The sequence below is a fragment of the Eucalyptus grandis genome, chromosome 1 (genome assembly GCF_016545825.1).
Source record: "Eucalyptus grandis isolate ANBG69807.140 chromosome 1, ASM1654582v1, whole genome shotgun sequence".
NCBI classification, from domain to species: Eukaryota; Viridiplantae; Streptophyta; class Magnoliopsida; order Myrtales; family Myrtaceae; genus Eucalyptus; species Eucalyptus grandis.
In genome coordinates, this window is record NC_052612.1 from 30,072,637 (window position 1) to 30,082,636 (window position 10,000).

General features: G+C 38.5%; 1 long non-coding RNA gene and 1 pseudogene across 1 annotated transcript; one reads left to right on the forward strand and one right to left on the reverse strand.

The window, feature by feature from the left end:
• Positions 1-11: 11 nt before the first annotated feature.
• On the forward strand, positions 12-6,624 carry LOC104456081 (annotated as a pseudogene).
• Positions 6,625-7,236: 612 nt separating this feature from the next.
• Positions 7,237-7,673, reverse strand: LOC104438768. Its single transcript, XR_724694.3, has 3 exons — positions 7,622-7,673; positions 7,448-7,518; positions 7,237-7,378 (listed from the first exon to the last, which is right to left on the reverse strand). It is a non-coding gene; the product is annotated as an uncharacterized LOC104438768 (long non-coding RNA).
• Positions 7,674-10,000: the final 2,327 nt, after the last annotated feature.

Consider the following 10,000-nt stretch of genomic DNA (forward strand, 5'->3'; position numbering starts at 1 on the left):
CTCTCTCTCAAATGGAGGCTCTCCAATTGGCGCCGCCGCAGCCTCTCCTCCTCCGCTCGCGGCGGGCCTGCGTCGCCGTGGCCCACACCCTCTCGGCCTCATCCATGGGCCAACGCCGGAGGCCGCTCGTGAGAGCGACCCTCTCCAAGCAAACGGCCGAGAGGTCTCCATTGCTTGCTCCCTGTGGAAACCCGTCACAAGCGTCCACGTCTGCGCCGCCTTCGTCACAGCAGCCCCTGCCCAGGGTCTCCGCCAGCTCCCTCCAGTACCCACCAGGCTACCTCGGGGCGGTTCACGATCGCTCGGCTGCCGAGGGGGCCGGAGACAGCATCATCAATGCCATGAGCCATCTGACTAACATTTTGTCGTCCAAGGTATACGACGTCGCGAAGGAGACTCCGTTGCAGCTCGCCACGAAGCTCTCCGAGAGGTGGGGAGTGAATGTGTGGCTCAAGAGAGAGGATTTGCAGCCTGTGAGTACTTTGGGTTGGCGCTCTTACTTCGGATTTTAGTACTTTACCGAGAGGAACTGACCCTCTTTTGTAGGGGTGTGCATGGTCCGGGCGGGCGGTTCCCGACCTAGAACCGGGAACCGCCCGCTAAGGACCGGTTCCGAAATCCACCCATTTGTTGCGTGGATCCACTGGGAACCGGACCGGACGTCATGGTCCGGTTCCGGGTGGATCCATGGAACCGATTTTGACGCAAATTTTTTGGTTTTCAACATAAAGTAATTACGTGACATCAAAGCAAGCTAAAAAAAGAAAAATCAAATTTAAGTACATGGAACAAAGATTCATTTGTTGTAATTATAAATGTATCTCGTAGATAAAAAAAAAAAACGCGAACAAATGGAATGCAACATTCTCCCATTTCCTACTTGCAAACCATAGATGGTTAAATTTTCTTTGACCAAAGGTAAAGGTTCCCTAGAGAGTGAGATGAGATGTAGGGTTTCTTTTAGTAATTTTTTTTTTTTTTTAATATTAAAAAGGTTCCGGTCCGGTCCGGGTGGGTGGGTGGGCGGATCCGCCCATGGAACCAGGAACCGGACCGGTACCCACCAGTTCCCTCAAGACCCGCTGGTTCCGGGCGGTTCCGGTCCGGTTCCGGGCGGTCCGGGCGGATCCCGGGTATTTTGCACACCCCTACTCTTTTGCTGTCTGGAAACTGATTTTTGAAGTGGTGCTCTGGGGTGATTTTAATGCACGTCTAGTGGTTTTCGGTACTTTTGAATGCTACTTTTGTGTTTGAAAGTTCACTGTTTTCTTCCTTCTGAATAGCAGAGCTTCCCGTTTCTTGATTGTTTGAAAACTTTGGTGGAGTGAAAGCAAGCTGGCTGATTATTTTGAGGACATTTCACTGGATACTTCGTCGACTGTAATTACCTATGAAGTGTATATAGTGTTTCTGTAACTTTGTGTTCCTGTGTATTGTTCTGAGTCCGGCTTTGAGGTTTTAGTGCTTGAGGAAGAAGTACGTAACCTACTTCAAGTGTACTTCGGAGTCGAGAAATTGAATGAGTTCCATGAAGATCTAGTAGGGGAAGCAATTATTGTAGAATCTTTGACGAGCTTCCTGAGCTTAATCTAATTCTAATTCATCAATATTATAATAATATTGGCTTTTTTCTTGCATATGGAAAATGTGTTTGAATGGTGAGTCTAATTCAGGATTGTGGTTAGCCGAGAAGTATGCCGGATTAATTGTTCTCCTTCTGGCAGGTTTTCTCTTTCAAACTCCGCGGCGCCTATAACATGATGGCAAAGCTTACTAGGGAACAGTTGGAAAAAGGGGTTATCTGCTCATCAGCAGGGAATCATGCCCAGGGGGTCGCCTTTGCTGCCAAGAACTAAATTGCAGTGCTGTAATTGCAATGCCAGTCACAACGCCAGAGATCAAGGTTTCAGTTTGCGTCATTTAGTTTGTCTAGTTTTGTTTGTTGGCGGGTGTTTCCTTCACATGTGGTATTCTTATATCACAGTGGCGCTCTGTTGAGAGGCTTGGTGGCACGGTGGTTCTTGCGGGCAATTCCTATGACGAGGCTCAAGCGTATGCCAAGAAGTGGGGCGACGAGGAGGAGCGAACATTTATACCTCCCTTTGATCACCCGGATGTCATCATGGGGCAGGGCACGATCGGCATGGAAATTGTGCGTCATATGCAAGGTCCATTGCATGCCATTTTTGTTCCTGTGGGGGGTGGTGGCCTCATAGCTGGTATTGCCGCTTATATTAAGAGGGTTTCTCCAGAGGTTGGTCGTTTGCTCTCCAAGAGTCACCTTTGGTGCTCTTTCATGTCATTCATGATGTCTTCACCTTAATGACAGTTGCTGGTCTCTCATAAAAAGATTCTTGTTATGCTGATGAGCATAGAAGCCAGGGAGGAAATTTAATTATCTAGCTGTTGAATTGTTGATCCAATTTTTAGAAACTTCAAGATAGACTTTAGCTAGTGAAGTCAAGAAAAGTCTTAAAAAAAAAAAAAAAAAGAGAAAAGAGAAAATCTAGCATGGGCAACAATGAAAAGTGTAGAAAGCAAAAGTGTAGAAGTGTCTAGGAGAAGAAGGAAAGTGAAAAATCTCTTACAAGAGCAGAAGATTTTCCTTGGTAAAGTTGGTGTAGGTCTATAAAAAGCTTTGTGGTCGTCCATTTTGGGGGCAGACCAAAAAGGTAAGCTCCTCTCCTTCCCTTTGTACTACAATAAATAATAAAAAAGTTTTTTTTTGTTCCCTTGTGCTTCTTTACTGCCTCTTTCTTTTACATATTCTTATTATTACTTTGCCCAATCATTTCTTGCCCACATTGTTCCTTAGTTCTTTTGCTCTCTTGGTAGTTCACACACAACATACTCCCTTGCACACACATCAAACACACACTTCCGCAAATATCAACACTAGCAGATGCGGTACATGGGAAAGGTTATACTATAAACTGAGTCAGGAATAAATAAATCGAAAAGAGAGTGGTTCTATAGATAAAGAGGATAATTGCCTAGAAGTAGCTTGGTTCATTTGAATAAATAATAATTTGTTGGTGAAAATATCATATAGGGATCTCTTCAGGAACCGTAGTGTGGATTTGAGTTGCAGCTATAGAATTGTTATTGCATCACAAAGGTAAGGGAAGATTGCATCAATAGTCCCTAAACTTTTACTAGACGTGCAATGTTATCCATGAGCTTTTAATTCGTTTAATTTGGTCCTTGAACTATTCATGAATATTTAATCTAGTTCTTAGTCTTTCAATATGTTCAATTTAATCCCTCAACATTTCATAAAAACATCAAAAGTTTTTATATTTACACTAATCTAAATATTTAACTAAATTTAATTATGAAAACACAAAAAACAAGAAATTGAAAATTTTATCTATGTAAAAATTAAGAATAAGATTTAGATTAATTTTAGTGTGGAAAATCAATAAATACATTAACATCGTTATTAAATATTCTTATGCAAATACTTACTTTTAAAATAAAAGAATTATGAATCCCATGTAACTGTAAATGAGGTTATATTATTACTATTATAGTGATCATAAGCTAATCTATATACTTAAATAATACTTGTAAAGAAAAAATATGCGTTAATATTTATAAAGACCAAAATGGTAATAAAAAAATAGCATTTTTTTTTATTGATTTAGGAAATGGAATGAAAGTAAAAGATATTTTATAATCTAGGTAATAATGTAATTATGAAAATTTGTGAATAGTACGAAGGACTAATTTGACTTCATTATGGAAAGACAAGATATTAGATTGAACAAATTGAAAGTTAAGAGCTAAATTTATTATTTATGAATAATTCAAGGATTAGGTTTGTACAAATTAAAAATCTCAGGATGACGTTATATATTGGACCAAAGTTTAGGGACTTGTGTCATTTTCTCCAAGGATAAATGCCAAATATGAAAAACAAGCATACAATCACTCACGATGGAGGAGAGATTTTGCAACGAAATGCCGAGGAGTTCTTTGTAGTAAGTGTCCTATCATTATTTTGACAAGCAGAGTGAGATATTTTTACTCAATATTGTTATGTGGTTCCATAGGGAATGAAAATCTCCTGGACGCTTTCGGCCAAATTTATTTTTTCTGACAATAAAGTAAGGAAACTCTGATCCAGCGGTTATCACTGCAGTAACATTAAGACCGACTTGATCCAGTACTTTTTGTTTTTGCTGGTTATTCCAGTATAAATTGAGTGGCTTTAATAGTTGTTTCCTCCCTGAATGAAACCGTTGTATGTCCTGTTGAAAAAGCTATTATTAAGGATCTCATAAGCACAATGAAGAACATCGCTGATATTATCCGAAAGTCTTCTTGAGAGGTACCAAGTTTCCTCTTCTTGGTGTGTCCTTGCCTGAGATGGTTCTTTTTCCGTAACCCCTTCTCTTTGCTATAGGTATGAGCATATGATGGTTTTTCAACACAAGCACTTGCTTTCCTTTTTTATTTGCTCTCTTAAGAGAAGGGGATAAGGACATTACATGTGTCATAATTTCCGTATGATACTCACAGGAATACCATAATTTTCTTTTGACTACTTAACTGCCTTAACTCCTAAAAAACATTTACTCTAATGCTATAACTTTCAATCGATTAAGTGTTATTTTTTTATAAACATTAATCCAATTGCCAGAAGCCTGATGTGGTATAACACTTTTTTGGTGAACTTTATCAAAAAGTTATAGTATTGAAAGTGATCGATAGAAAAGTTATATAACAATCATGTGATCGGAAAAAAAAATTATAGCACTTGATTGAAGAAAAGAATTTATAGAACTCAAATAAGCGATGTACGAAAGTTATGACACTTGTGGTGTCATTTTCTCCTAAAATATTTCTTTGTCATGTTCTCAACCAGTCTAAACTTGTTGGGATTATGGTTTTTTTTTTTTTTTAAATAATCATGGACACGCTTGCCTTTCCGTCGTCTGCTTTCTAAGAAAACAGCTTCAGTTTAATCTTCTCGTGGCTTTTAATTTGTGAAGTAACTATGCGTTATACTCTTCCCTAAACAGCCCGAGAAAACGTGTTTGGAGAGATTTAGTAGATTTACTTTTCAAATGCAGCCGTGAATTTCTTTTCATGTGATTATTTATTTGCAGGTAAAGATTATTGGGGTTCAGCCTGCTGATGCGAATGCTATGGCATTGTCTCTTCATCATGGCCAGAGAATAATGTTGGACCAGGTTGGAGGTTTCGCTGATGGCGTAGCGGTTAAAGTGGTTGGTGAAGAAACTTTCCGTCTGTGCAAAGAGTTGGTAGATGGCATAATTCTTGTGAGCCGTGGTGCAATATGTGCCTCAATAAAGGTGATTTAAAGAAAAACTTATATGATTTACAGGTTACATGCTATCGTATTTGTCGAAATCTTTGGTGAAATATATTACATTATAGTTTTGACTAGTCATCGCTCTTATAAGTGCACCTTGAAGGATCAACCTTGAAAGTTACAAAGACATCTTTCAAGGGTTCAATAGTCAGTTTACTTGAGGCTATTTAGAGATTGGATATAAGTGCATATGCATACTGCGAGTTCTGGTGATTCCGGTTATCATACTCTTGATAAGCCGGGATTGGTATCACTCATTATGGGAATAGCGTTATCTTGCGATGATCATGCTGCCAAACATGTAGTAATGTTCTTTGGAGGGGACGGTCATGGAAGAAATCTTTGGCCTAGGAAGCTCGTCTTGCATGCTATAATGTCAAAAATTTTCCCTTTTGTCTGCACGAGGTCTCTGAAGACAGATTCTAGCCAGTGGCTTTACTTGATCTGGGTCCAATCCCTTTTTTCCACTCTGGAGAGGATTGGAAGTAACACGTTGCTTATGCCTTTTGAAATCATCTTTACCAAAGTTATACCCTGGCTGATGCTCGTAGGTTGTATCTTATAATTGTTGTCACAGTGTTTAAGATTTTCTTTTGCTGAGAACAGTGATTGTCGCGTGGCAGTTGAATTGATTAAGTTCTGGATATTATATTGCAGGACATGTTTGAGGAGAAAAGGAACATTCTGGAACCTGCGGGTGCTCTGGCGCTTGCCGGAGCCGAAGCATACTGCAAGTACTATGGTCTCAAGGGAGAAAATGTCGTTGCAATAACCAGTGGGGCAAACATGAATTTTGATAAGTTGAGCATGGTGACTGAACTTGCAAACGTGGGTTGGCGACAAGAGGCAGTGCTGGCAAACATTATGCCTGAGAAGCTTGCAAGCATGGAAGCTTCAAGCGATTCTGAGAATTGGCACGTATTGCTGAAGTCTTAATCTAGCTTTTCTTACGGAAGAGCCGTGTCGATGATGGTTAACTGATGGGCATTTGGTATTGCAGGTTGGCCCAATGAATGTTAGGGAGTTCATATATGGACGTAATTCAGATGAACAGACTGTAGTACCGTGCAGGGAAGGCAGGATTTTTTAAAAGATGATGTCAACTGAATAAGAGTATCCTGTTGATGTCGTGTTTAGTCTTAATGATACCATTAGGGTTAAGGCATATCTACCAAATATAAGGTTATTGGTTTTGGAACCCTATTTTTAGAAGTTGGAAAGTTTTTATCAACCAAATATAGGGTTGTAGGTTTTGGAATCCTATTTTTGAAAGTTGGAAAGTTCTTATGTTATGTATTTCTTTCCTTGCAAGTCAAGTCTTTCATAATGTACTCTTAGGTATAAAGATACCCACCTTACCTTAATGGAAATATATAACAATTTCTATCTTGATATGTTATCAAGAGTCATCTACGGGCTCACGCTCCTTTCAATCCCAACTTTATTCTTTCTCTCTCTCTCACTCTCTTTTATTCTATCTTTTTTACAAAGGTGGTCAGCAATTAAGGGGTGAGCGGGTCCAGGGTGGGTAGGGTCTAGACCTAGACCCTGTTCCCTTCCCCGTTATAACTGGTTCTCCTTTTTTGGACCCTGTTCCCTACCCTGTTTGTATTGGACCTTGTTCCCGGCCCACCTTGTTTTTCCGGTCCGGGAACAGGGTTGACCCTGTTTATATTGAAACCTGTTTTGCATAAAAATTAACCTTAGAGAAGCAAGTCTAGATGAGTTATATGTTGAAACAAAAAAGGTCGGACCAAGCACATCCTTCGACCAAACTCATTGGCAACATGTATAAAATTTGGACCCCCCTTGAAAAAAATAACCAAGTATATAATTTGACCATCTCGCATCCCCATATCCCACAAGATATATCGAGTTTTTCATATTCCAGTAATATACAAGCTAGCAATTTAGCCAATTAACTAGTTGTAGTACAATTTTTGGCTGATCACATATCAACCTTGTCCTTCATGTACTCGATCTTCTTCTCCTTCTTCGGCCTTGCGTTCCACGTGGTACAAAATCTCTGACAAAAACCTAAAATTCAATATAAAGAAAAATCAACAAGAATCCATCTCTAGGATTTAATAAAGTCTATTTACTTACCACAAAATTGGAGTTTCGACAAAATGAAGTTTATTTTCCAATGATAATGTCCTTGGTAAGACAATCCAAATCTATAAAAAAGAAAAAGGAAAAAAAGAGAGATTAGTAAGGCATGCACTTAATAGATAGTTATGCGAATGAATTACAATATACAAAGAAATATATATAACTTACCCGCCTCAAATTGTTCCGCATTCTCGATGCACTCTTCAACATTAATTGGCACACGAATAGCTCTCAACCAATCTTGAGTACAAATTAAACCTTCCATCACTTTAGGAGTCAAAGAATTTCGAAATCCATCAAGTACATGTCCCGATGTACTAAAAGCCGACTCTAAAGCAACGGTAGTCACGGGAATAGACAAAACATCTCGAGCCATCAAAGATACGATTTTATACTTTGACCCAGTACTCTTCCACCACATCAAAAGATCAATATTAAGGATATCTTCACTTTCAGCTTCAAGATACCGATCAAGCTCAGATTTGTTTTCATCCAACACTTTTTTCTTCGCATGGAGAAAGCTTTTGTGCCAAGCATCGAATTCACAATCATTGTCATCAATATTAACATTAGAAGCACTACTACTGTTACTCACACTTAAATCACCAAATTTTCTTTTACTAGAAGAGCCAACAAAAAATCGCTCATAAGATTTATACAAATTCTCCAAGGCGACCTTCACTTTATCATGCATCTCATCAATTTTTGCTTCATCATCATAGATTTGTTCAAAACAAAACTTTACATAATTCAACTTCTTTGTAGGATCGAATGCAACCGCAATCAATGCCATCATATTAACTTTATCCAAACTCCCATAATACTTGTCAAACTTCTCTTTCATTTTTAAACCCATAGCTTGAAGCTTTGGGTCTAAAGAATTCGCCGCATTATTCAAATACTTGTACAACTTAGCTATTTCCTCAAAATAATGATTTGAAGTAACATATGAACTACCCGACATCCTTTTGGTTGCATCATAAAACCGTCTCAGAAATTTAGAAAGAATGATGGCATTTTCCCAATTTTCATCTTTAGGAGAATCATTGTCAATTTCCCTTAAGAAATATAAATCTTCTTCTTCCATTCTTTTAAAAGCTTTATTGAACTTTATGGCGGTGTCTAGCATCATATAAGTGGAGTTCCATCTAGTGGCAACATCAAGACAGACCGAACCATTGTATGCAATCCTCTCGCTCTCAATGCAACCTTTGAATGTCTTAGCTCTAGCCGGAAAAACTCCTTACATACCTAACCATGTTTCAGATGCGTACAATAGAATCACACACCTCATTCAATCCGTCTCTTACTATCAAGTTAAGTATATGAGCAGTGCATCTCATATGTAAAGCATCACCATTCAAAATAAAAAATCCTTCTTCTGAAAATTTTTCTTCAAATAACTAACAGCCACATCATTTGAACTTGCATTATCCACTGTTATTGTGGACACCTTCCTTTCTATTCCCCAATCATAAATGCATTTCTCCACCATTTTACCAATCTCCTTATCCTTGTGACTATGCATCATCACAAAATTGATTATTCTTTTTTGCAACTGCCAATTTTCATCAATATAATGTGTAGTAAGACACAAATAGTTCAAGTTTTGAATGGAACTCCACATATCCGTTGTGAGTGCAATCCTAGATTTAAGCTTACCAAAGTAAGCTTTCAAACAAGTCCTTTCACTCAAATATAACTTCATACAATCTCTTGCCATTGTAAATCGTGAAAGATGATGGAAAAGTGGTTGCAATTCAGTAACAAAATCCCGAAAACCAACATGCTCAACCATGGAAAATGGCTACTCATCAATAATAATCATTCGAGCAAGCATATGCCTACAGCGTTCTTGATCAAACTTCCATGTTGTTAAGACACTATCACTAGTAGTATTTTCCCCAACCTCACCAACTACACTTTTGTCACGTGATGCAAACAATATTTGCTTTTTATCTGTGCGAGAATACTTTTTGCACTTTCTCAAGTGCTTCCACATAGTAGAGGTTCCATGATCAACATTATACACATAATCCATCCCGCAATGAATGCACTTCACCTTAACTGTTTTATGTGTTTTCTCATCTATAATTCTCGAAAAATGATCCCAACAATCTGATTGATTAACTCGCTTTTTACCCGAAGCAGTATGAGAATTAGGTACCCTCACCTTGTTTGTCGCGCCCATGGTTGCAGATTCCACTTCATCAGCTCCAGGGAATGGCAATTCCATGAGTGGACTCATTTCATCATGTCCCTCTACTTCCATTGATATGTTTTTGTCTTGATCCATTGATTGAAAACTGAATATATATATATATATATATATATAACATTAGGATTCCACAAAGTTGAAGTATGAGGAATGCTCAAGAAAGACATGCTTACAATGCATCTTTGGTGTCAAATAATGCATGTTGTTGCTGCTTTTCTATTTCTGGATTAGGCATTCTATTGATATATCCTATCCGATTTAACTGAGAATTAAAGCCCTTTTGTGCTATAGTGGCCGATATATATAAGTGTTGCGTTGAACGCAAGATA